This window comes from Phalangium opilio, unplaced genomic scaffold, assembly GCF_054372755.1.
Source record: "Phalangium opilio isolate 3A_F unplaced genomic scaffold, DU_Popi_V2 ptg000390l_1, whole genome shotgun sequence".
Taxonomy (NCBI): domain Eukaryota; kingdom Metazoa; phylum Arthropoda; class Arachnida; order Opiliones; family Phalangiidae; genus Phalangium; species Phalangium opilio.
Genome location: NW_028324234.1, coordinates 7,167,592 through 7,185,127, shown reverse-complemented (window position 1 = coordinate 7,185,127; position 17,536 = coordinate 7,167,592). Strand labels below are relative to the sequence as shown.

The window sequence follows — 17,536 nt, the reverse complement described above, 5'->3', positions numbered from 1 at the left end:
AAAGAAAACATGTTTGCTTTTTTCATATCTATTAAAATTTAAAAGAGGAAAAATAAGTGAAAAAGCCAACGGCACGCAGTGTTCCTAAGTGGTCTCCCTCCCAAGTAGTGACTGCGCTCGACGCTGCTTAACTTCGGTTATCGAACGAGAAACGGTGTATTCAGCGTGATATGGCCGTTGCCGAGAGTGCTAGTTAATAATTTGAATTTAATTAACTTTCATCACTATAAAACAATAACAAAAAAGAAGATATGTTTGCTTTTTTCATATCTGGTGGAATTTGAAAGAGGAAACAAAAGTGAAAAGCCAACGGCACGCAGTATTCCCAAGTACTGTATGCGCTCGACGCTGCTTAACTTCGGTGATCGGACGTGAACAGGTGTTTTCAGCGTGATATGGCCGTTGCCGAGAGTGCTAGTTAATATTTCGAACTTAAATTAAGTGAGACAAATTAACCTTCATCATTTTAAAACAATAACAAAAAGAAAACCTGTTTGCTTTTTACATATCTATTAAAATTTAAAAGAGGAAAAAAAAGTGAAAAAGCCATCGGCACGCAGTGTTCCTAAGTGGTCTCCCTCCCAAGTAACGACCGCGCTCGACGCTGCTTAACTTCGGTTATCGGACGAGAATCGGTGTATTCAGCGTGATATGGCCGTTGCCGAGAGTGCTAGTTAATAATTTGAATTTAATTAACTTTCATCTTTATAAAACAATAACAAAAAGAAGATATGTTTGCTTTTTTCATATCTGGTGGAATTTGAAAGAGGAAACAAAAGTGAAAAAGCAAACGGCACGCAGTATTCCCAAGTACTGACTGCGCTCGACGCTGCTAACGTCGGCGATCGGACGAGAACCGGTGTTCTCAGCGTGATATGGCCGTTGCCGAGAGTGCTATTTAATAATTCGGATTTAAATTAAGTGAAACAAATTAACCTTCATCATTTTAAAACAATAACAAATAGAAAACCTGTTTGCTTTTTACATATCTATTAAAATTTAAAAGAGGAAAAAAAAGTGAAAAAGCCAACGGCACGCAGTGTTCCTAAGTGGTCTCCCTCCCAAGTAATGACTGCGCTCGACGCTGCTTAACTTCGGTTATCGGACGAGAACCGGTGTATTCAGCGTGATATGGCCGTTGCCGAGAGTGCTAGATAATAATTCGAATTTAAATTAAGTGAGACAAATTAACCTTCATCTTTTTCAAACAATAACAAAAAAGAAAATATATTTGCTTTTTTCATATCTATTAAAATTTAAAAGAGGAAACAAAAGTGAAAAAGCCAACGGCACGCAGTGTTCCTAAGTGGTCTCCCTCCCAAGTAATGACTGCGCTCGACGCTGCTTAACTTCGGTTATCGGACGAGAACCGGTGTATTCAGCGTGATATGGCCGTTGCCGAGAGTGCTAGATAATAATTCGAATTTAAATTAAGTGAGACAAATTAACCTTCATCTTTTTAAAACAATAACAAAAAAGAAAATATGTTTGCTTTTTTCATATCTATTGGAATTTAAAAGAGGAAAAAAAAGTGAAAAAGTTAACGGCACGCAGTGTTCCTAAGTGGTCGCCCTCCCAAGTACTGACTGCGCTCGACGCTGCTTAACTTCGGTTATCTGACGAGAACCGGTGTATTCAGCGTGATATGGCCGTTGCCGAGAGTGCTAGTTAATAATTTGAATTTAATTAACTTTCATCTTTATAAAACAATAACTAAAAGAAGATTTGTTTGCTTTTTTCATATCTGGTGGAATTTGAAAGAGGAAACAAAAGTGAAAAAAGCAAACGGCACGCAGTATTCCCAAGTACTGACTGCGCTCGACGCTGCTAACGTCGGCGATCGGACGAGATCCGGTGTTCTCAGCGTGATATGGCCGTTGCCGAGAGTGCTAGATAATAATTCGAATTTAAATTAAGTGAGACAAATTAACCTTCATCTTTTTCAAACAATAACAAAAAGAAAATATGTTTGCTTTTTTCATATCTATTGGAATTTAAAAGAGAAAAAAAAGTGAAAAAGCTAACGGCACGCAGTGTTCCTAAGTGGTCGCCCTCCCAAGTACTGACTGCGCTCGACGCTGCTTAACTTCGGTTATCGGACGAGAACCGGTGTGTTCAGCGTGATATGGCCGTTGCCGAGAGTGCTAGTTAATAATTCGAATTTAAATTAAGTGAGACAAATTAACCTTCATCATTTTAAAACAATAACAAAAAGAAAACATGTTTGCTTTTTTCATATCTATTAAAATTTAAAAGAGGAAAAAAAAGTGAAAAAGCCAACGGCACGCAGTGTTCCTAAGTGGTCTCCCTCCCAAGTAGTGACTGCGCTCGACGCTGCTTAACTTCGGTTATCTGACGAGAACCGGTGTATTCAGCGTGACATGGCCGTTGCCGAGAGTGCTAGTTAATAATTTGAATTTAATTAACTTTCATCTTTATAAAACAATAACTAAAAGAAGATTTGTTTGCTTTTTTCATATCTGGTGGAATTTGAAAGAGGAAACTAAAGTGAAAAAAGCAAACGGCACGCAGTATTCCCAAGTACTGACTGCGCTCGACGCTGCTTTACTTCGGTGATCGGACGTGAACCGGTGTTTTCAGCGTGATATGGCCGTTGCCGAGAGTCCTAGTTAATAATTCGAATTTAAATTAAGTGAGACAAATTAACCTTCATCATTTTAAAACAATAACAAAAAGAAAACGTGTTTGCTTTTTTCATATCTATTAAAATTTAAAAGAGGAAAAAAAAGTGAAAAAGCCAACGGCACGCAGTGTTCCTAAGTGGTCTCCCTTCCAAGTAGTGACTGCGCTCGACGCTGCTTAACTTCGGTTATCTGACGAGAACCGGTGTATTCAGCGTGATATGGCCGTTGCCGAGAATGCTAGTTAATAATTTGAATTTAATTAACTTTCATCTTTATAAAACAATAACTAAAAGAAGATTTGTTTGCTTTTTTCATATCTGGTGGAATTTGAAAGAGGAAACAAAAGTGAAAAAGCCAACGGCACGCAGTATTCCCAAGTACTCTATGCGCTCGACGCTGCTTAACTTCGGTGATCGGACGAGAACCGGTGTATTCAGCGTGATATGGCCGTTGCCGAGAGTGCTAGTTAATAATTTAAATTTAATTACCTTTCATCTTTATAAAACAATAACAAAAAAGAAGAAATGTTTGCTTTTTTCATATCTGGTGGAATTTGAAAGAGGAAACAAAAGTGAAAAAGCCAACGGCACGCAGTATTCCCAAGTACTCTATGCGCTCGACGCTGCTTAACTTCGCTGATCGGACGTGAACCGGTCTTTTCAGCGTGATATGGCCGTTGCCGAGAGTGCTAGTTAATAATTCGAATTTAAATTAAGTGAGACAAATTAACCTTCATCATTTTAAAACAATAACAAAAAGAAAACATGTTTGCTTTTTTCTTATCTATTAAAATTTAAAAGAGGAAAAAAAAGTGAAAAAGCCAACTGCACGCAGTGTTCCTAAGTGGTCTCCCTCCCAAGTAGTGACTGCGCTCGACGCTGCTTAACTTCGGTTATCGGACGAGAACCGGTGTATTCAGCGTAATATGGCCGTTGCCGAGAGTGCTAGTTAATAATTTTAATTTAATTAACTTTCATCTTTATAAAACAATAACAAAAAGAAGATATGTTTGCTTTTTTCATATCGGGTGGAATTTAAAAGAGGAAACAAAAGTGAAAAAGCCAACGGCACGCAGTATTCCCAAGTACTGACTGCGCTCGACGCTGCTAACGTCGGCGATCGGACGAGAACCTGTGTTCTCAGCGTGATATGGCCGTTGTCGAGAGTGCTAGTTAATAATTCGAATTTAAATTAAGTGAGACAAATTAACCTTCATCATTTTAAAACAATAACAAAAAGTAAACGTGTTTGCTTTTTTCATATCTATTAAAATTTAAAAGAGGAAAAAAAGTGAAAAAGCCAACGGCACGCAGTGTTCCTAAGTGGTCTCCCTCCCAAGTAATGACTGCGCTCGACGCTGCTTAACTTCGGTATTCGGACGAGAATCGGTGTATACAGCGTGATATGGCCGTTGCCGAGAGTGCTAGTTAATAATTTGAATTTAATTAACTTTCATCTTTATAAAATTATTACAAAAAGAAGATATGTTTGCTCTTTTCATATCTGGTGGAATTTGAAAGAGGAAACAAAAGTGAAGAAGCAATCGGCACGCAGTATTCCCAAGTACTGACTGCGCTCGACGCTGCTAACGTCGGCGATCGGACGAGAACCGGTGTTCTCAGCGTGATATGGCCGTTGCCGAGAGTGCTAGATAATAATTCGAATTTAAATTAAGTGAGACAAATTAACCTTCATCTTTTTCAAACAATAACAAAAAGAAAATATGTTTGCTTTTTTCATATCTATTAAAATTTAAATGGGGAAGAAAAATTGAAAAAGCCAACGGCACGCAGTGTTCCTAAGTGGTCTCCCTCCCAAGTAGTGACTGCGCTCGACGCTGCTTAACTTCGGTTATCGGACGAGAACCGGTGCATTCAGCGTGATATGGCCGTTGCCGAGAGTGCTAGTTAATAATTTGAATTTAATTAACTTTCATCATTATAAAACAATAACAAAAAGAAGATATGTTTGCTTTTTTCATATCTGGTGGAATTTGAAAGAGAAAACAAAAGTGAAAAAGCAAACGCACGCAGTATTCCCAAGTACTGACTGCGCTCGACGCTGCTAACGTCAGCGATCGGACGAGAACCGGCGTTTTCAGCGTGATATGGCCGTTGCCGAGAGTGCTAGTTAATAATTCGAATTTAAATTAAGTGAGACAAATTAACCTTCATCATTTTAAAACAATAACAAAAAGAAAACATGTTTGCTTTTTTCATATCTATTAAAATTTAAATGAGGAAAAAAAAGTGAAAAAGCCAACGGCACGCAGTGTTCCTAAGTGGTCTCCCTCCCAAGTAGTGACTGCGCTCGACGCTGCTTAACTTCGGTTATCGTACGAGAACCGGTGTATTCAGCGTGATATGGCCGTTGCCGAGAGTGCTAGTTAATAATTTGAATTTAATTAACTTTCATCATTATAAAACAATAACAAAAAGAAGATATGTTTGCTTTTTTCATATCTGGTGGAATTTGAAAGAGGAAACAAAAGTGAAAAAGCAAACGGCACGCAGTATTCCCAAGTACTGACTGCGCTCGACGCTGCTAACGTCGGCGATCGGACGAGAACCGGTGTTCTCAGCGTGATATGGCCGTTGCCGAGAGTGCTAGATAATAATTCGAATTTAAATTAAGTGAGACAAATTAACCTTCATCTTTTTCAAACAATAACAAAAAGAAAATATGTTTGCTTTTTTCATATCTATTGGAATTTAAAACAGGAAAAAAAAGTGAAAAAGCTAACGGCACGCAGTGTTCCTAAGTGGTCGCCCTCCCAAGTACTGACTGCGCTCGACGCTGCTTAACTTCGGTTATCTGACGAGAACCGGTGTATTGAGCGTGATAAGACCGTTGTCGAGAGTGCTAGTTAATAATTTGAATTTAATTAACTTTCATCTTTATAAAACAATAACTAAAAGAAGATTTGTTTGCTTTTTTCATATCTGGTGGAATTTGAAAGAGGAAACAAAAGTGAAAAAGCAAACGGCACGCAGTATTCCCAAGTACTGACTGCGCTCGACGCTGCTAACGTCGGCGATCGGACGAGAACCGGTGTTCTCAGCGTGATATGGCCGTTCCCGAGAGTGCTATTTAATAATTCGGATTTAAATTAAGTGAGACAAATTAACCTTCATCATTTTAAAACAATAACAAATAGAAAACCTGTTTGCTTTTTACATATCTATTAAAATTTAAAAGAGGAAAAAAAAGTGAAAAAGCCAACGGCACGCAGTGTTCCTAAGTGGTCTCCCTCCCAAGTAATGACTGCGCTCGACGCTGCTTAACTTCGGTTATCGGACGAGAACCGGTGTATTCAGCGTGATATGGCCGTTGCCGAGAGTGCTAGATAATAATTCGAATTTAAATTAAGTGAGACAAATTAACCTTCATCTTTTTCAAACAATAACAAAAAAGAAAATATATTTGCTTTTTTCATATCTATTAAAATTTAAAAGAGGAAAAAAAAGTGAAAAAGCCAACGGCACGCAGTGTTCCTAAGTGGTCTCCCTCCCAAGTAATGACTGCGCTCGACGCTGCTTAACTTCGGTTATCGGACGAGAACCGGTGTATTCAGCGTGATATGGCCGTTGCCGAGAGTGCTAGATAATAATTCGAATTTAAATTAAGTGAGACAAATTAACCTTCATCTTTTTAAAACAATAACAAAAAAGAAAATATGTTTGCTTTTTTCATATCTATTGGAATTTAAAAGAGGAAAAAAAAGTGAAAAAGTTAACGGCACGCAGTGTTCCTAAGTGGTCGCCCTCCCAAGTACTGACTGCGCTCGACGCTGCTTAACTTCGGTTATCTGACGAGAACCGGTGTATTCAGCGTGATATGGCCGTTGCCGAGAGTGCTAGTTAATAATTTGAATTTAATTAACTTTCATCTTTATAAAACAATAACTAAAAGAAGATTTGTTTGCTTTTTTCATATCTGGTGGAATTTGAAAGAGGAAACAAAAGTGAAAAAAGCAAACGGCACGCAGTATTCCCAAGTACTGACTGCGCTCGACGCTGCTAACGTCGGCGATCGGACGAGATCCGGTGTTCTCAGCGTGATATGGCCGTTGCCGAGAGTGCTAGATAATAATTCGAATTTAAATTAAGTGAGACAAATTAACCTTCATCTTTTTCAAACAATAACAAAAAGAAAATATGTTTGCTTTTTTCATATCTATTGGAATTTAATAGAGGAAAAAAAGTGAAAAAGCAAACGGCACGCAGTATTCCCAAGTACTGACTGCGCTCGACGCTGCTAACGTCGGCGATCGGACGAGAACCGGTGCTCTCAGCGTGATATGGCCGTTGCCGAGAGTGCTAGATAATAATTCGAATTTAAATTAAGTGAGACAAATTAACCTTCATCTTTTTCAAACAATAACAAAAAGAAAATATGTTTGCTTTTTTCATATCTATTGGAATTTAAAAGAGAAAAAATAGTGAAAAAGCTAACGGCACGCAGTGTTCCTAAGTGGTCGCCCTCCCAAGTACTGACTGCGCTCGACGCTGCTTAACTTCGGTTATCGGACGAGAACCGGTGTGTTCAGCGTGATATGGCCGTTGCCGAGAGTGCTAGTTAATAATTCGAATTTAAATTAAGTGAGACAAATTAACCTTCATCATTTTAAAACAATAACAAAAACAAAACATGTTTGCTTTTTTCATATCTATTAAAATTTAAAAGAGGAAAAAAAAGTGAAAAAGCCAACGGCACGCAGTGTTCCTAAGTGGTCTCCCTCCCAAGTAGTGACTGCGCTCGACGCTGCTTAACTTCGGTTATCTGACGAGAACCGGTGTATTCAGCGTGATATGGCCGTTGCCGAGAGTGCTAGTTAATAATTTGAATTTAATTAACTTTCATCTTTATAAAACAATAACTAAAAGAAGATTTGTTTGCTTTTTTCATATCTGGTGGAATTTGAAAGAGGAAACTAAAGTGAAAAAAGCAAACGGCACGCAGTATTCCCAAGTACTGACTGCGCTCGACGCTGCTTTACTTCGGTGATCGGACGTGAACCGGTGTTTTCAGCGTGATATGGCCGTTGCCGAGAGTCCTAGTTAATAATTCGAATTTAAATTAAGTGAGACAAATTAACCTTCATCATTTTAAAACAATAACAAAAAGAAAACGTGTTTGCTTTTTTCATATCTATTAAAATTTAAAAGAGGAAAAAAAAGTGAAAAAGCCAACGGCACGCAGTGTTCCTAAGTGGTCTCCCTTCCAAGTAGTGACTGCGCTCGACGCTGCTTAACTTCGGTTATCTGACGAGAACCGGTGTATTCAGCGTGATATGGCCGTTGCCGAGAATGCTAGTTAATAATTTGAATTTAATTAACTTTCATCTTTATAAAACAATAACTAAAAGAAGATTTGTTTGCTTTTTTCATATCTGGTGGAATTTGAAAGAGGAAACAAAAGTGAAAAAGCCAACGGCACGCAGTATTCCCAAGTACTCTATGCGCTCGACGCTGCTTAACTTCGGTGATCGGACGAGAACCGGTGTATTCAGCGTGATATGGCCGTTGCCGAGAGTGCTAGTTAATAATTTAAATTTAATTAACTTTCATCTTTATAAAACAATAACAAAAAAGAAGATATGTTTGCTTTTTTCATATCTGGTGGAATTTGAAAGAGGAAACAAAAGTGAAAAAGCCAACGGCCCGCAGTATTCCCAAGTACTCTATGCGCTCGACGCTGCTTAACTTCGCTGATCGGACGTGAACCGGTCTTTTCAGCGTGATATGGCCGTTGCCGAGAGTGCTAGTTAATAATTCGAATTTAAATTAAGTGAGACAAATTAACCTTCATCATTTTAAAACAATAACAAAAAGAAAACATGTTTGCTTTTTTCTTATCTATTAAAATTTAAAAGAGGAAAAAAAAGTGAATAAGCCAACTGCACGCAGTGTTCCTAAGTGGTCTCCCTCCCAAGTAGTGACTGCGCTCGACGCTGCTTAACTTCGGTTATCGGACGAGAACCGGTGTATTCAGCGTAATATGGCCGTTGCCGAGAGTGCTAGTTAATAATTTTAATTTAATTAACTTTCATCTTTATAAAACAATAACAAAAAGAAGATATGTTTGCTTTTTTCATATCGGGTGGAATTTAAAAGAGGAAACAAAAGTGAAAAAGCCAACGGCACGCAGTATTCCCAAGTACTGACTGCGCTCGACGCTGCTAACGTCGGCGATCGGACGAGAACCTGTGTTTTCAGCGTGATATGGCCGTTGTCGAGAGTGCTAGTTAATAATTCGAATTTAAATTAAGTGAGACAAATTAACCTTCATCATTTTAAAACAATAACAAAAAGAAAACGTGTTTGCTTTTTTCATATCTATTAAAATTTAAAAGAGGAAAAAAAGTGAAAAAGCCAACGGCACGCAGTGTTCCTAAGTGGTCTCCCTCCCAAGTAATGACTGCGCTCGACGCTGCTTAACTTCGGTATTCGGACGAGAATCGGTGTATACAGCGTGATTTGGCCGTTGCCGAGAGTGCTAGTTAATAATTTGAATTTAATTAACTTTCATCTTTATAAAATTATTACAAAAAGAAGATATGTTTGCTCTTTTCATATCTGGTGGAATTTGAAAGAGGAAACAAAAGTGAAGAAGCAATCGGCACGCAGTATTCCCAAGTAATGACTGCGCTCGACGCTGCTAACGTCGGCGATCGGACGAGAACCGGTGTTCTCAGCGTGATATGGCCGTTGCCGAGAGTGCTAGATAATAATTCGAATTTAAATTAAGTGAGACAAATTAACCTTCATCTTTTTCAAACAATAACAAAAAGAAAATATGTTTGCTTTTTTCATATCTATTGGAATTTAAAAGAGGAAAAAATAGTGAAAAAGCTAACGGCACGCAGTGTTCCTAAGTGGTCGCCCTCCCAAGTACTGACTGCGCTCGACGCTGCTTAACTTTGGTTATCGGACGAGAACTGGTGTATTCAGCGTGATATGGCCGTTGCCGAGAGTGCTAGTTAATAATTTGAATTTAATTAACCTTCATCTTTATAAAACAATAACAAAAAGAAGATATGTTTGCTTTTTTCATATCTGGTGGAATTTAAAAGAGGAAACAAAAGTGAAAAAACAAACGGCACGCAGTATTCCCAAGTACTGTTTGCGCTCGACGCTGCTAACTTCGGTGATCGGACGTGAACCGGTCTTTTCAGCGTGATATGGCCGTTGCCGAGAGTGCTAGTTAATAATTCGAATTTAAATTAAGTGAGACAAATTAACCTTCATCATTTTAAAACAATAACAAAAAGAAAACATGTTTGCTTTTTTCATATCTATTAAAATTTAAAAGAGGAAAAAAAAGTGAAAAAGCCAACGGCACGCAGTGTTCCTAAGTAGTCTCCCTCCCAAGTAGTGACTGCGCTCGACGCTGCTTAACTTCGGTTATCGGACGAGAACCGGTATACTCAGCGTGATATGGCCGTTGCCGAGAGTGCTAGTTAATAATTTGAATTTAATTAACCTTCATCTTTATAAAACAATAACAAAAAGAAGATATGTTTGCTTTTTTCATATCTGGTGGAATTTAAAAGAGGAAACAAAAGTGAAAAAACAAACGGCACGCAGTATTCCCAAGTACTGTATGCGCTCGACGCTGCTTAACTTCGGTGATCGGACGTGAACCGGTGTTTTCTGCGTGATATGGCCGTTGTCGAGAGTGCTAGTTAATAATTCGAATTTAAATTAAGTGAGACAAATTAACCTTCATCATTTTAAAACAATAACAAAAAGAAAACATGTTTGCTTTTTTCATATCTATTAAAATTTAAATGGGGAAAAAAGTGAAAAAGCCAACGGCACGCAGTGTTCCTAAGTGGTCTCCCTCCCAAGTAGTGACTGCGCTCGACGCTGCTTAACTTCGGTTATCGGACGAGAACCGGTGTATTCAGCGTGATATGGCCGTTGCCGAGAGTGCTAGTTAATAATTTGAATTTAATTAACTTTCATCATTATAAAACAATAACAAAAAGAAGATATGTTTGCTTTTTTCATATCTGGTGGAATTTGAAAGAGGAAACAAAAGTGAAAAAGCAAACGGCACGCAGTATTCCCAAGTACTGACTGCGCTCGACGCTGCTAACGTCAGCGATCGGACGAGAACCGGTGTTTTCAGCGTGATATGGCCGTTGCCGAGAGTGCTAGTTAATAATTCGAATTTAAATTAAGTGAGACAAATTAACCTTCATCATTTTAAAACAATAACAAAAAGAAAACATGTTTGCTTTTTTTATATCTATTAAAATTTAAATGAGGAAAAAAAAGTGAAAAAGCCAACGGCACGCAGTGTTCCTAAGTGGTCTCCCTCCCAAGTAGTGACTGCGCTCGACGCTGCAAAACTTCGGTTATCGGACGAGAACCGGTGTATTCAGCGTGATATGGCCGTTGCCGAGAGTGCTAGTTAATAATTTGAATTTAATTAACTTTCATCATTATAAAACAATAACAAAAAGAAGATATGTTTGCTTTTTTCATATCTGGTGGAATTTGAAAGAGGAAACAAAAGTGAAAAAGCAAACGGCACGCAGTATTCCCAAGTACTGACTGCGCTCGACGCTGCTAACGTCGGCGATCGGACGAGAACCGGTGTTCTCAGCGTGATATGGCCGTTGCCGAGAGTGCTAGATAATAATTCGAATTTAAATTAAGTGAGACATATTAACCTTCATCTTTTTCAAACAATAACAAAAAGAAAATATGTTTGCTTTTTTCATATCTATTGGAATTTAAAACAGGAAAAAAAAGTTAAAAAGCTAACGGCACGCAGTGTTCCTAAGTGGTCGCCCTCCCAAGTACTGACTGCGCTCGACGCTGCTTAACTTTGGTTATCGGACGAGAACCGGTGAATTCAGCGTGATATGGCCGTTGCCGAGAGCTACGACATTGAGCTACGACAAACAAGGGCCGAGATATTAAGCAAAATGTTCGTCAACTTTGGTATCGTCTCACTTATTTTTATTATGTTACTTATGATTTTTGCACTAAATTTTGGAGGCTCATAACTCTTGTTCTACAAGAGATACTGGGATCTCCTTTGGAAATGTTATAGTACTCTTTGCTCCCCATACAAGGATACTTTAAACTTGAGGCTACCTCAATATCGTCGTCAACTTATTTTTTGTCTCACTAATTGTTAGAAGGTTACTTTTGATTTTTGAAAATAAACTTTGCAGGCTCGTAACTCTGGTTCTACCAGAGATACGGGGATGTAAATAATGTGACCTTGACACAAATGTTCGGATAATTATAGAGGTCTTTGCATGTTCCAAGCAAAAAAAAAACTTCGCGGTTTCGAACCTGTGGCCTTCCGGGAGTGAGGCGGATGCGATAAACGCTACACTAAAGATATGTTATCATTTTTAATCGAAGGAACAGGGTCAAGTAATTAAGCAATACGTGAACAAACAAACCCCTCCATAGAAAATGCATTAGACTATACTTTGCAAGGCCCATAACTCTGTGTCTACTAGAGATACCGGGATGTCCTTAGGCTATGTTATAGTCCAATTTGTCATTCATCTAACCATACTAAAAACTTTGGGCTACGACAAACAGGGGCCGAGTACTTAAGCGAAACGTAAAGAAACAAACCCCCTCCATAGGAAATGAGTTAGACTATACTTTGCAGGCTCGTAACTCTGTTTCCACTGGAGATACGGGGATGTCCTTTGAGTATGTTATAGTCCAATTTGTCTTCCATCTAACTATACTAAAAACATTGAGCTACGACAAACAGGGGCCGAGTAATTAAGCTAAACGTAAACAAACAACCCGTCCTTAGGAAATGCTGTAGACTATACTTTGCAGGCCCATAACTCTGTGTCTACTAGAGATACGGGGATGTCCTTAGGATATGTTATAGTCGAAATTGTCCCCCATCTAACCATACTAAAAACATTGAGCTACGACAAACAAGGGCCGAGATATTAAGCAAAATGTTCGTCAACTTTGGTATCGTCTCACTTATTTTTATTATGTTACTTATGATTTTTGCACTAAACTTTGGAGGCTCATAACTCTTGTTCTACAAGAGATACTGGGATCTCCTTTGGAAATGTTATAGTACTCTTTGCTCCCCATACCAGGATACTTTAAACTTGAGGCTACCTCAATATCGTCGTCAACTTATTTTTTGTCTCACTTATTGTTAGAAGGTTACTTTTGATTTTTGAAAATAAACTTTGCAGGCTCGTAACTCTGGTTCTACCAGAGATACGGGGATGTAAATAATGTGACCTTGACACAAATGTTCGGATAATTATAAAGGTCTTTGCATGTTCCAAGCAAAAAAAAAAACTTCGCGGTTTCGAACCTGTGGCCTTCCGGGAGTGAGGCGGATGCGATAACCGCTACACTAAAGATATGCTATTATTTTTAATCGAAAGAACAGGGTCAAGTAATTAAGCAATACGTGAACAAACAAACCCCTCCATAGAAAATGCATTAGACTATACTTTGCAAGGCCCATAACTCTGTGTCTACTAAAGATACCGGGATGTCCTTAGGATATGTTATAGTCCAATTTGTCATTCATCTAACCATACTAAAAACTTTGGGCTACGACAAACAGGGGCCAAGTACTTAAGCGAAACGTAAAGAAACAAACCCCCTCCATAGGAAATGAGTTAGACTATACTTTGCAGGCTCGTAACTCTGTTTCCACTGGAGATACGGGGATGTCCTTTGAGTATGTTATAGTCCAATTTGTCCCCCATCTAACCATACTAAAAACATTGAGCTACGACAAACAGGGGCCGAGTAATTAAGCTAAACGTAAACAAACAACCCGTCCTTAGGAAATGCATTAGACCATAATTTGCAGGCCCATAACTCTGTGTCTACTAGAGATACGGGGATGTCCTTAGGATATGTTATAGTCCAAATTGTCCCCCATCTAACCATACTAAAAATATTGAGCTACGACAAACAAGGGCCGAGATATTAAGCAAAATGTTCGTCAACATTGGTATCGTCTCACTTATTTTTATTATGTTACTTATGATTTTTGCTCTAAACTTTGGAGGCTCATAACTCTTGTTCTACAAGAGATACTGGGATCTCCTTTGGATATGTGATAGTACTCTTTGCTCCCCATACAAGGATACTTTAAACTTGAGGCTACCGCAATATCGTCGTCAACTTACTTTTTGTCTCACTTATTGTTAGAAGGTTACTTTTGATTTTTGAAAATAAACTTTGCAGGCTCGTAACTCTGTTTCTACTGGAGATACGGGGATGTCCTTTGAGTATGTTATAGACCAATTTGTCCAACATCTAGCCATACTAAGAATTAGGGCTACGACAAACAGTAGTCGCGTAATTAAGCTAATCGTAAACAAACAAACCCCTCCATAGGAAATACATTAGACTAAATTCTGGAGGCTCGTAACTCTGGTTCTACCAGAGATACGGGGATGTAAATAATGTGACCTTGACACAAATGTTCGGATAATTATAAAAAAAAACTTCGCGGTTTCGAACCTGTGGCCTTCCGGGAGTGAGGCGGATGCGATAACCGCTACACTAAATATATGTTATTATTTTTAATCGAAAGAACAGGGTCAAGTAATTAAGCAATACGTGAACAAACAAACCCCTCCATAGAAAATGCATTAGACTATACTTTGCAGGCTCGTAACTCTGTTTCTACTGGAGATACGGGGATGTCCTTTGAGTATGTTATAGTCCAATTTGTCCCCCATCTAACCATACTAAAAACATTGAGCTACGACAAACAGTAGTCGAGTAATTAAGCTAATCGTAAACAAACAAACCCCTCCATAGGAAATACATTAGACTGAATTCTGGAGGCTCGTAACTCTGGTTCTACCAGAGATACGGGGATGTAAATAATGTGACCTTGACACAAATGTGCGGATAATTATAAAAAAAAACTTCGCGGTTTCGAACCTGTGGCCTTCCGGGAGTGAGGCGGATGCGATAACCGCTACACTAAAGATATGTTATTATTTTTAATCGAAAGAACAGGGTCAAGTAATTAAGCAATACGTGAACAAACAAACCCCTCCATAGAAAATGCATTAGACTATATTTTGCAGGCTCGTAACTCTGTTTCTACTGGAGATACGGGGATGTCCTTTGAGTATGTTATAGTCCAATTTGTCCCCCATCTAACCATACTAAAAACATTGAGCTACGACAAACAAGGGCCGAGATATTAAGCAAAATGTTCGTAAACTTTGGTATCGTCTCACTTATTTTTATTATGTTACTTATGATTTTTGCACTAAACTTTGGACGCTCATAACTCTTGTTCTACAAGAGATACTGGGATCTCCTTTGGATATGTTATAGTACTGTTTGCTCCCCATACAAGCATACTTTAAACTTGAGGCTACCTCAATATCGTCGTCAACTTATTTTTTGTCTCACTTATTGTTAGAAGGTTACTTTTGATTTTTGAAAATAAACTTTGCAGGCTCGTAACTCTGTTTCTACTGGAGATACCAGGATGTCCTTAGGATATGTTATAGTCCAATTTGTCCTTCATCTAACCATACTAAAAACTTTGGGCTACGACCAACAGGGGCCGAGTACTTAAGCAAAACGTAAAGAAACAAACCCCCTCCATAGGAAATGAGTTAGACGATAATTTGCAGGCCCGTAACTCTGTTTCTACTGTAGATACGGGGATGTCCTTTGAGTATGTTATAGTCCAATTTGTCCCCCATCTAACCATACTAAAAACATTGAGCTACGACAAACAGTAGTCAAGTAATTAAGCTAATCGTAAACAAGCAAACCCCTCCATAGGAAATCCATTAGACTAAATTCTGGAGGCTCGTAACTCTGGTTCTACCAGAGATACGGGGATGTAAATAATGTGACCTTGACACAAATGTTCGGATAATTATAAAAAAAAACTTCGCGGTTTCGAACCTGTGGCCTTCCGGGAGTGAGGCGGATGCGATAACCGCTACACTAAAGATATGTTATTATTTTTAATCGAAAGAACAGGGTCAAGTAATTAAGCTAAACGTAAACAAACAACCCGTCCATAGGAAATGCATTAGACTATATTTTGCAGGCCCATAACTCTGTGTCTACTAAAGATACGGGGATGTCCTTAGGATATGCTATAGTCCAAATTGTCCCCCATCTAACCATACTAAAATCATTGAGCTACGACAAACAAGGGCCGAGATATTAAGCAAAATGTTCGTCAACTTTGGTATCGTCTCACTTATTTTTATTATGTTACTTATGATTTTTGCACTAAACTTTGGAGGCTCATAACTCTTGTTCTACAAGAGATACTGGGATCTCCTTTGGATATGTTATAGTACTCTTTGCTCCCCATACAAGGATACTTTAAACTTGAGGCTACCTCAATATCGTCGTCAACTTATTTTTTGTCTCACTTATTGTTAGAAGGTTACTTTTGATTTTTGAAAATAAACTTTGCAGGCTCGTAACTCTGGTTCTACCAGAGATACGGGAATGTAAATAATGTGACCTTGACACAAATGTTCGGATAATTATAAAGGTCTTTGCATGTTCCAAGCAAAAAAAAAACTTCGCGGTTTCGAACCTGTGGCCTTCCGGGAGTGAGGCGGATGCGATAACCGCTACACTAAAGATATGATATTATTTTTAATCGAAAGAACAGGGTCAAGTAATTAAGCAATACGTGAACAAACAAACGCCTCCATAGGAAATGCATTAGACTATGCTTTGCAGGCCCATAACTCTGTGTCTACTAGAGATACCGGGATGTCCTTAGGTTATGTTATAGTCCAATTTGTCCTTCATCTAACCATACTGAAAACATTGAGCTACGACAAACAGGGGCCGAGATATTAAGCAAAATGTTCGTCAACTTTGGTATCGTCTCACTTATTTTTATTATGTTACTTATGATTTTTGCACTAAACTTTGGAGGCTCATAACTCTTGTTCTACAAGAGATACTGGGATCTCCTTTGCATATGTTATATTACTCTTAGCTCCCCATACAAGGATACTTTAAACTTGAGGCTACCTCAATATCGTCGTCAACTTACTTTTTGTCTCACTTATTGTTAGAAGGTTACTTTTGATTTTTGAAAATAAACTTTGCAGGCTCGTAACTCTGTTTCTACTGGAGATAAGGGGATGTCCTTTGAGTATGTTATAGACCAATTTGTCCCCCATCTAGCCATACTAAGAATTAGGGCTACGACAAACAGTAGTCGTGTAATTAAGCTAATCGTATACAAACAAACCCCTCCATAGGAAATACATTAGACTAAATTCTGGAGGCTCGTAACTCTGGTTCTACCAGAGATACGGGGATGTAAATAATGTGACCTTGACACAAATGTTCGGATAATTATAAAGGTCTTTGCATGTTCCAAGCAAAAAAAAAACTTCGTGGTTTCGAATCTGTGGCCTTCCGAGAGTGAGGCGGATGCGATAACCGCTACACTAAAGATATGTTATTATTTTTAATCGAAAGAACAGGGTCAAGTAATTAAGCAATACCTGAAAAAACAAACCCCTCCATAGAAAATGCATTAGACTATACTTTGCAGGCTCGTAACTCTGTTTCTACTGGAGATACGGGGATGTCCTTTGAGTATGTTATAGTCCAATTTGTCCCCCATCTAACCATACTAAAAACATTGAGCTACGACAAACAGTAGTCGAGTAATTAAGCTAATCGTAAACAAACAAACCCCTCCATAGGAAATGCATTAGACTATACTTTGCAGGCCCATAACTCTGTGTCTACTAGAGATACGGGGATGTCCTTAGGATATGTTATAGTCCAAATTGTCCCCCATCTAACCATACTAAAAACTTTGGGCTACGACAAATAGGGGCCGAGTACTTAAGCAAAACGTAACGAAACAAACCCCCTCCATAGGAA

The 17,536-nt window shown here is 38.5% G+C and overlaps 31 pseudogenes; all 31 read right to left on the bottom strand.

Moving 5' to 3' along the window:
* Window positions 1–63: 63 nt before the first annotated feature.
* Window positions 64–182, bottom strand: LOC149596780 (5S ribosomal RNA; annotated as a pseudogene).
* Window positions 183–304: 122 nt separating this feature from the next.
* Window positions 305–407, bottom strand: LOC149596779 (5S ribosomal RNA; annotated as a pseudogene).
* A 137-nt stretch (window positions 408–544) lies between these two features.
* LOC149596778 (5S ribosomal RNA) lies at window positions 545–663 on the bottom strand (annotated as a pseudogene).
* A 361-nt stretch (window positions 664–1,024) lies between these two features.
* LOC149596777 (5S ribosomal RNA) lies at window positions 1,025–1,143 on the bottom strand (annotated as a pseudogene).
* A 138-nt stretch (window positions 1,144–1,281) lies between these two features.
* On the bottom strand, window positions 1,282–1,400 carry LOC149596776 (5S ribosomal RNA; annotated as a pseudogene).
* Window positions 1,401–1,538: 138 nt separating this feature from the next.
* LOC149596775 (5S ribosomal RNA) lies at window positions 1,539–1,657 on the bottom strand (annotated as a pseudogene).
* Window positions 1,658–2,018: 361 nt separating this feature from the next.
* LOC149596774 (5S ribosomal RNA) lies at window positions 2,019–2,137 on the bottom strand (annotated as a pseudogene).
* A 137-nt stretch (window positions 2,138–2,274) lies between these two features.
* On the bottom strand, window positions 2,275–2,393 carry LOC149596773 (5S ribosomal RNA; annotated as a pseudogene).
* Window positions 2,394–2,516: 123 nt separating this feature from the next.
* Window positions 2,517–2,619, bottom strand: LOC149596772 (5S ribosomal RNA; annotated as a pseudogene).
* Window positions 2,620–2,756: 137 nt separating this feature from the next.
* LOC149596771 (5S ribosomal RNA) lies at window positions 2,757–2,875 on the bottom strand (annotated as a pseudogene).
* A 122-nt stretch (window positions 2,876–2,997) lies between these two features.
* On the bottom strand, window positions 2,998–3,100 carry LOC149596770 (5S ribosomal RNA; annotated as a pseudogene).
* Window positions 3,101–3,463: 363 nt separating this feature from the next.
* On the bottom strand, window positions 3,464–3,582 carry LOC149596769 (5S ribosomal RNA; annotated as a pseudogene).
* A 360-nt stretch (window positions 3,583–3,942) lies between these two features.
* Window positions 3,943–4,061, bottom strand: LOC149596768 (5S ribosomal RNA; annotated as a pseudogene).
* A 361-nt stretch (window positions 4,062–4,422) lies between these two features.
* LOC149596767 (5S ribosomal RNA) lies at window positions 4,423–4,541 on the bottom strand (annotated as a pseudogene).
* A 360-nt stretch (window positions 4,542–4,901) lies between these two features.
* LOC149596766 (5S ribosomal RNA) lies at window positions 4,902–5,020 on the bottom strand (annotated as a pseudogene).
* A 361-nt stretch (window positions 5,021–5,381) lies between these two features.
* LOC149596765 (5S ribosomal RNA) lies at window positions 5,382–5,500 on the bottom strand (annotated as a pseudogene).
* A 361-nt stretch (window positions 5,501–5,861) lies between these two features.
* On the bottom strand, window positions 5,862–5,980 carry LOC149596764 (5S ribosomal RNA; annotated as a pseudogene).
* Window positions 5,981–6,118: 138 nt separating this feature from the next.
* On the bottom strand, window positions 6,119–6,237 carry LOC149596763 (5S ribosomal RNA; annotated as a pseudogene).
* A 138-nt stretch (window positions 6,238–6,375) lies between these two features.
* Window positions 6,376–6,494, bottom strand: LOC149596762 (5S ribosomal RNA; annotated as a pseudogene).
* A 599-nt stretch (window positions 6,495–7,093) lies between these two features.
* On the bottom strand, window positions 7,094–7,212 carry LOC149596761 (5S ribosomal RNA; annotated as a pseudogene).
* A 137-nt stretch (window positions 7,213–7,349) lies between these two features.
* LOC149596760 (5S ribosomal RNA) lies at window positions 7,350–7,468 on the bottom strand (annotated as a pseudogene).
* Window positions 7,469–7,591: 123 nt separating this feature from the next.
* Window positions 7,592–7,694, bottom strand: LOC149596759 (5S ribosomal RNA; annotated as a pseudogene).
* Window positions 7,695–7,831: 137 nt separating this feature from the next.
* On the bottom strand, window positions 7,832–7,950 carry LOC149596758 (5S ribosomal RNA; annotated as a pseudogene).
* Window positions 7,951–8,072: 122 nt separating this feature from the next.
* Window positions 8,073–8,175, bottom strand: LOC149596757 (5S ribosomal RNA; annotated as a pseudogene).
* A 363-nt stretch (window positions 8,176–8,538) lies between these two features.
* Window positions 8,539–8,657, bottom strand: LOC149596756 (5S ribosomal RNA; annotated as a pseudogene).
* A 360-nt stretch (window positions 8,658–9,017) lies between these two features.
* LOC149596755 (5S ribosomal RNA) lies at window positions 9,018–9,136 on the bottom strand (annotated as a pseudogene).
* A 361-nt stretch (window positions 9,137–9,497) lies between these two features.
* Window positions 9,498–9,616, bottom strand: LOC149596754 (5S ribosomal RNA; annotated as a pseudogene).
* Window positions 9,617–9,977: 361 nt separating this feature from the next.
* LOC149596753 (5S ribosomal RNA) lies at window positions 9,978–10,096 on the bottom strand (annotated as a pseudogene).
* Window positions 10,097–10,456: 360 nt separating this feature from the next.
* On the bottom strand, window positions 10,457–10,575 carry LOC149596752 (5S ribosomal RNA; annotated as a pseudogene).
* A 361-nt stretch (window positions 10,576–10,936) lies between these two features.
* LOC149596751 (5S ribosomal RNA) lies at window positions 10,937–11,055 on the bottom strand (annotated as a pseudogene).
* A 361-nt stretch (window positions 11,056–11,416) lies between these two features.
* LOC149596750 (5S ribosomal RNA) lies at window positions 11,417–11,535 on the bottom strand (annotated as a pseudogene).
* Window positions 11,536–17,536: the final 6,001 nt, after the last annotated feature.